A 7,500-nucleotide genomic window follows, 5' to 3' on the forward strand; every position below is an offset into this window, starting at 1 on the left:
GATTATATTAAAAGTTAGATTTTACTTTTATAAACCCTTTACAGTGAAGAAAAACTTTCAAAGATTTTTTTAAAAAATTCTGGCGCTGCTAAATGGAACCTTGATTAATCAAGAGGGGAAGATGGATAAAAAAAATGGGATTCTTGTAAAACAAATTGTGTTAAAAAAAATTTTTAAAAAAAGAAAAACTCCATGACAGGTAGAGAGAAAATTCACATCAAACCAAGCTCTCCTATATACAGTCATACCAAATTTCTGCCAAAAAAGCAGTTGCTGTAAACATGAAATCTGAAGGCTTTTGTTGAGCAGCGAGAAACCGCTTTTTTGTAAAAAAAAAAAAATGCAGGACAGAAGCCCTTTGGTCTTCCTTCATGAACACATAATGCACAGTGGCTTTGTTCCTATTTTAAACAGCTGCTCTGATCTCCCATTGGCAATTTGAGGGACGGAGGACAGTTTAATTGCGGGCTGACTTCCTGTTTGACTGGGGCATAATGCGGAACTGTCACAGGTCCCGAAAACTTCTCCATATATCTCTTAGCGATACGACAGTGACTCACTGAAGAGGAACAATCCGCTCTTTATGGAGAGCACGGAAATTCTTCCACTGAATCAAACCAGTTTGAACCAGTCTAAACGGCACTTTCAACCAAGGGAAACTGCGGAATAAAACAAGATATACAACATACCTATTCATTTAAGAGAGTGTGTGTGTGTGTCTATGTGTGCACGCAAGTGAGTTTGTGTGTGCATGTGACTGTCTGTATATGTGTATAGGTGTGCACGTGTGTGAGTGCACGTGTGTGCGTACATGTGTGCATGTGTAAAGAACTGAAGTTTAAGTGGCAACATCATCGCCATGGTTACCAGGAGTGAATTAAGTGTACGGCCATCTGTTTTGCTGGCTGCTGAGATCTGCAAATATAACTATGACTCCTCGCCCCAAGAGAAGGGCAGCTCAGGAAAAATCACATGACAGGATTTTAGGAAGATTTGAACCCACTAGGAGAAGAAGAAAAAAAAAAAAGAATCGTCATTGTTCGTTACAAGAGGTAAGCCCTGCCCTCTGCTCAAACCTCTGGTCTACCTCTGCTCGGGCCTACCTGAGCAAACAAACAGGGCCTTCACAGCGCTGCAGGGGATTCACAGTACCGGAGGGCCTTCACAGCACTGCAGGGGATTCACAGTACCGGAGGGCATTCACAGCACCGGGAGGGCGTTCACAGTCCACTGCCTGGCGTGTTTTTCGTTCTGTTTGCGTTGGCACCGATGGCTCGTGGAATGACGTGTGCATCCGGCCCGCATGGAGCGCTACGCTAAGCACGGGAGAGATTACTCCACTACCGTGACCCTGAGACTGAAGCCTGAGGGCCCAGGTGCAAATGCAGCGCATAATTACCGTATGGTTGTTATTATTATTATTATTATGATTACTGTTATTGTTATTATTCTTATTATTAGTACTATTATTATTATTATTATTACTATTATTGCTAAATCTATTAATTGAACAAATAACAATTTCCCTAATTCACAATACAATTCTCACATGGCAAACTCCCCTAAGCCTGCTTTAAACACAAGTTCAAATCATCTAGGGAGAGGAAATTCGTAGCTGCTTACCACAGCTGAAGGGACAGTCGTGACCCCCTAATGATCACTGATCTGTAAAATTATTACACGATTGTATAACTGTTTTAAGAATGACTTTATACACTTATAATTTGGTAATGTTCATTATTTCACGGTATATCATACTGTGGCTTATGGGTAATGTAGTGTGTTAGCGTAAATGTCGTCATGCCGATGAAGCATTCCGAAGCTCAGCTGACCGTCTCCGCTGCCCGCTCCTGTCAGACGGAGCTTCCTTCTAAAACATTTATTTATTTTTAAACGCGCGTCTTTCCGGCTCCCAGGGGCGCAGAGGTGGCCCCTCGTCCATCATAACTCTGAGGACCTGGAGCGGTGACCTTTGACCCTTACAGGAGACGCCCCCTCCCCCACCCCCACCCCCACCCCACCGCGGCGGGGCAGGGAGCGCTGTAATAACTGATCATGATTTCCGCTGCGCCAGCAAGGAAGAGAGGATGGAGTGATGTGGCCTCCTTCACCTCCTGCGTCTCCTTCACACCTCATTACATGAGGAGCATGTGTACTTCACGTCAGCGCCCCATCCAACAGGCCGCACCGACATGTGAGCACATTACTCATTATGAGTGGGGGTAACTCACTCATAAACCAGTGTGTGTGTGTGTGTGTACGTGTATGCATGTGTGGGGGATTGAGCATGTGTGTGTGGGGGGTTGAGTGTGTGTGTGTGCGTGTGTGCATGTGTGGGGGATTGAGCGTGTGTGTGTGTGTGTGTGTGTGCGTGTGTGCATGTGTGGGGGATTGAGCGTGTGTGTGTGCGTGTGTGTGTGTGTGTGTGGGGGGGGGATTGAGCATGTGTGTGTGCATGTGTGAATGTGTGGGGGATTGAGTGTGTGTGTGTGTGTGTGTGTGTGCGTGTGTGTGTGTGTGGGGGATTGAGCGTGTGTGTGGGGGATTGAGTGTGTGTGTGTGTGTGTGTGTGTGTGCGTGTGTGGGGGATTGAGTGTGTGTGTGTGGGGGGTTGAGTGTGTGTGTGTGTGTGGGGGATTGAGTGTGTGTGTGTGGGGGGTTGAGTGTGTGTGTGTGTACCTGTGTGGCTGTGTGTGCATGCAAGTTGTCTCTTCCTCCTCCCCCCTCTCTCTCTCTCTCTCTTGCTCTCTCTCAGTTGCTTTCAAAAGGCTCATAGCTGGTTACTGACAGCCATATGGTACTTAGTTGTCAGTCACTCTGTCTTCCCATTTCCTAAGAGTCACAGACCAGAGACAGCGACAGAGAGAGGGAGGGAGGGAGAGACAGAGAGAGAGAGACAGAGAGAGAGAGAGAGAGCGACAGAGACAGAGAGAGAGAGAAGTGGCAGCCTACTCTTACGCCAGCATCCTGTGATAAATGGGTGTGTGCGTTCTGTAACGTGGGATCTGAAACGAGCGTCGTTAATAAAAATTAAGAGCGCTTATGGTGAGGGCGTTAGCGCCTTAACGGTAACAGATGAACGCAGCCGGGCGAGACAGCCCCGGGGTTCCCGTGGCGATGAGGACCCGAGGTCTTCTTCGCTGGTATTCACTGCCGAGGGGCAAGATTCCGAGCAGCTCTCCATCGCCTCCGACGCGTTTATTAGTCACTTCCTCCGCAGAAACAAAGTATTTTTAAAGTATTTAGCACCTAATTAGCAACACGGCTACACACGCTCCAAAGGGGGGAGCCGTCCGCTCCCAGCGCCAGATAAAATAAATACGAGGCGCATTAAAAACCAAACAGTCTGAATGTTGTTTACTGCCTGTTTTACGCAGTTTTATTGTTTTTTACGGGTGAGACGGGGGTGGCGGTTAAATCTCCAATCCCGCGAGAGTTGAGCCGGCTGTCTGCTCGAGCCAAACATGGGGGCTCCTGCCAAAAGACGGGGGGGGGGGGGTTATCGATACGCCAGGACTGGCTCGCCCTCGCCGCGGAAACAGCTGCGATAAAGGCGGAGGATCGGGGGGGCGGGGGGGGGGGAACGCGCTCCAAATTCCGTAACATTTACACAGGATAATCAAAGCCCTGTTCGGAGGCAAACAGGAGGCAATATCTCGCAAAAGAGATTTCTGCGGTTTTATTAAATTTGTTTTAGGGGTAAACTTACATTTAAAATTCCTCCGGAGTGATTAAATCTCTTCTGCGAGAGAAAGGCACTGCAGGAAGGAAGACGGGCAACCTCAAAATTAAACAGTTTGATTAAAAAATGAAATCAAATTTAATGGGAATTGGAGTTTTCCTCCTCACGGTTTCCTTCACACAAAAAAACAGCACACGGCAAAACTGAATGCAAAATCAGCCCAAAAGGGACAATATGGACGATATTAGAAAAATACTCACAACATTTTGCCATGAATGAAGAAATTATACATTTCATAAAATTTTCCCATAAATGTACCAGAATTTTTATAACCTAATACATAACACTAAGTCGTTCTTCGGCTGCTCTACGATAGTTCTTTCATGGACAAAAATCACAGCGTAAATAGTGAAATTACACGCTGCAAGCAGCACTCTACAGCAGGTTATGCACAAACCGGGACTCAAGTGTGACGTGCGTATGAGAGAAAGCACGTTCCCCGCTACTATTTTACTGTCATTTCCTCTTTTAAACCGGCGCGCGCTGGCGATGGCTTTGTGCGGAAGGACATAAAGAGGCCTGTGGAGAAAGGAGGAGAGCGCTCTTGAAAGATGAGAAGTGGAAACTGCATTACTGGGGCTCTAATGGGAGCCATTTTGCGTGGAGTGTCTTTGCCTGTGAGAGGAGATCAAAGCTGGGCTGTGATTGCTCAGCGTCTCAACCCGCCCCCCCCCACCCCCCCAGCATTAATACAGTCACCCCACCAGCCCCACTCCCAGTATTAATACAGTCACCCCCCCAGCATTAATACAGTCACCCCCCCAGCATTAATGTAGTCAACTCCCTCCCAGCCTCAATAGAGTCACCCCCCCAGCATTAATACACTCACCCCCCCAGCCCCCCCCCCAGCATTAATACAGTCACCCCCTACCAGATTCAATACAGTCACCCACCCAACCAGCTTCAATAAAGCCCCCCCAGCCTTAATACAATCACCCCCCCCCCCCCCTCCACCTCAGTATACCACCCCCACCCCTTCAGACACAGGTAATGACAGATCCCTCCCCCAACCCAAACGCAAAAAAAGGGGGAATGTGTAAACGATCAAGGAAACGAAGGAACAAACGGATGAAGGACAGGAGACTTCCTCTCTTCTCTCCCCAACAGCACATCTCAATCAGAAGCATCGGCCATGAAAACTCTTCACTAAAAAACTCTACACTGGCCATGAAAACTCTTCACTAATAAACTCTTTACATCAGCCATGAAAACTCTTCACTTAGTCTTAAAAATTATACAGCTATATTTGAACGGTGAGCATAACACCGGGTTATGGAGGTGGAGAAAAAGACAGAAATGAAGACAAAACAACACACAGAAACACACATGCAACTCATATACACAATACTTTCTCACACACAAAAATGCAGACTAATACACACACACACACACACACACACACACACACACACACATACAAAATCGAGGGTGAGCGCTCAAGTGATGTAGAAGTTAAGCAGCTGGGCTCGAACAAGGAGGTTGCAGGTTTGATTCCCAGTTGTGCCACTGCTGTTGCAGCTTTAAACAAAGCAGACAAACACAAGTATTCAGTCGACACGCCACGTGGACAGTAATCGTCAAAAAAAAAGAAACTACATTACCAAGGATGAGAACATTTGCTGATATTAATAATAGTAATAATGAGTACAACCACAACAAACTGACTTGTACAGACAAAAATCGAAGGGATGTTTGTGTAGCAGTGTGATTATTTGTGATGCAGGTTACGTAAGAACAGGAGAACAGAGCATTGGATTTATGAGGACCAGACGAAACAGGGCTGGATTTATGAGGACCAGACGAAACGGGGCTGGATTTATGAGGACCAGACGGAACAAACCGATAGCGGGTCACTGGAGCTCTGGGGCCCGCCTCCCGAGTCCCAGGGTTCCCATCGCCTCGCCTCTGACAAATGCTCCCAATTTCCATTCATCTATCTCCCAGGAAACGAGTTGCCCCGGCCCGGGTCAGATTAATCTTCATTGTGTTAACCTTCTCCCTCCTACACTTAAATCAAGAGGCTGTATCATTCCAGAAGAGAGACAAATGCAAGCGCACACACACTCACACACACACTTACACACTCACACACACACACACACACAATCACAAGCACATTGCACACACATGTGCACACAGACACACACAGGACTATCCCTCATGATTAGGCTATTTGCTGGGGCTGTCCTGCTGGAGTAGGAGTGATGGGGCAGGGTTGGGGTTGGGGCACAAACACACATAAATACATCTTATCCTGGGACAGAGCAAAGCAGAGATAAGGGCATCTCCCCCTGTGCATTCTGCACAATTACAGTACAGGCTGATGCACACATACACACACGCACACACACACCCAAACATACACACACGCACACACACACACACCCAAACATACACACACGCGCACACACACACACACATACACACACACACGCACACACACCCACACATACACACACACACGCACACACACCCACACACCCAAACATACACACACGCGCACACACACACACACACACATACACACACGCACACCCACACACCCAAACATACACACACGCGCACACACACACACACACACATACACACACGCACACACACACCCAAACATACACACACGCACACACACACCCAAACATACACACACGCGCACACACACACACACACACATACACACACGCACACACACACCCCCAAACATACACACACGCACACACACACCCAAACATACACACACGCACACACACACCCAAACATACACACACGCGCGCACACACACACACACACATACACACACGCACACACACACCCCCAAACATACACACACGCACACACACACCCAAACATACACACACGCACACACACACCCAAACATACACACACGCACACACACACCCAAACATACACACACACACACACACACATACGCACATGCACACACACACACACATGCACACACTCACACACACCCACACAGACACACACGCACACACACACCCAAACATACACACACGCGCACACACACACACACACATACACACATGCACACACACACACCCACACAGACACACACACACACATACACCTGCACAGACACACACACACACACACATGCACACACTCACACACACCCACACAGACACACACACACACATACACTTGCACAGACACACATACACATGCTGACACACTCACACACACCCACATAGACATACACTCACACAGACACACACGCACACACACACACACATACATACATGCAAACGTGCATTTCACTCGACCAAAGCTATAGGTTGGTATTCAGTGTGGAGCTTATTGGAGCATGGGGTTTTTTATGATGAGTAATCAGGGAATATTAATTTCTCATGCCATAATGCCTTTACGACCTGCTGATATTTGGCTAGTATATCTGCTGTATGTTCTAACTTACCATCAACTGTCAGCGCAAAAGAAAAAAATCTCTTAATGTGTGAATGCTTCAGACGCCCCCCCCCCGCTCCCCCCACCCCCAAAAGTCCCTCTGACTGAGACAAATAGGGTCTGAAAGATCACCCCTTATCCAGCCAAAATTGGGAGAAATCGTATCGCTGACGGAGGAGAGGGGAATTATTCTGGTGTTTTCTGGGAACGAGTCCCAGCTGTGGTGCTGTCTGGGGTGGGGGGGGGGAGGGGGGTTACTCTGGCTCGGTCTCCCCAACCCAACCCCCCCCCCCCCACCCCAGCGGTGGAAAAGTTCCCACCACACGCCACCCTGAAGG

The 7,500-nt window shown here is 47.9% G+C and overlaps 1 protein-coding gene across 1 annotated transcript in view; it reads right to left on the reverse strand.

The window, feature by feature from the left end:
- LOC118236593 (roundabout homolog 1-like) overlaps positions 1-7,500 on the reverse strand; it is a 49,410-nt gene that overhangs the window by 29,878 nt on the left and 12,032 nt on the right. The gene's annotated exons all lie outside the window — the stretch shown is intronic.

Source organism: Anguilla anguilla, chromosome 9, assembly GCF_013347855.1.
Source record: "Anguilla anguilla isolate fAngAng1 chromosome 9, fAngAng1.pri, whole genome shotgun sequence".
Lineage (NCBI taxonomy): Eukaryota > Metazoa > Chordata > Actinopteri > Anguilliformes > Anguillidae > Anguilla > Anguilla anguilla.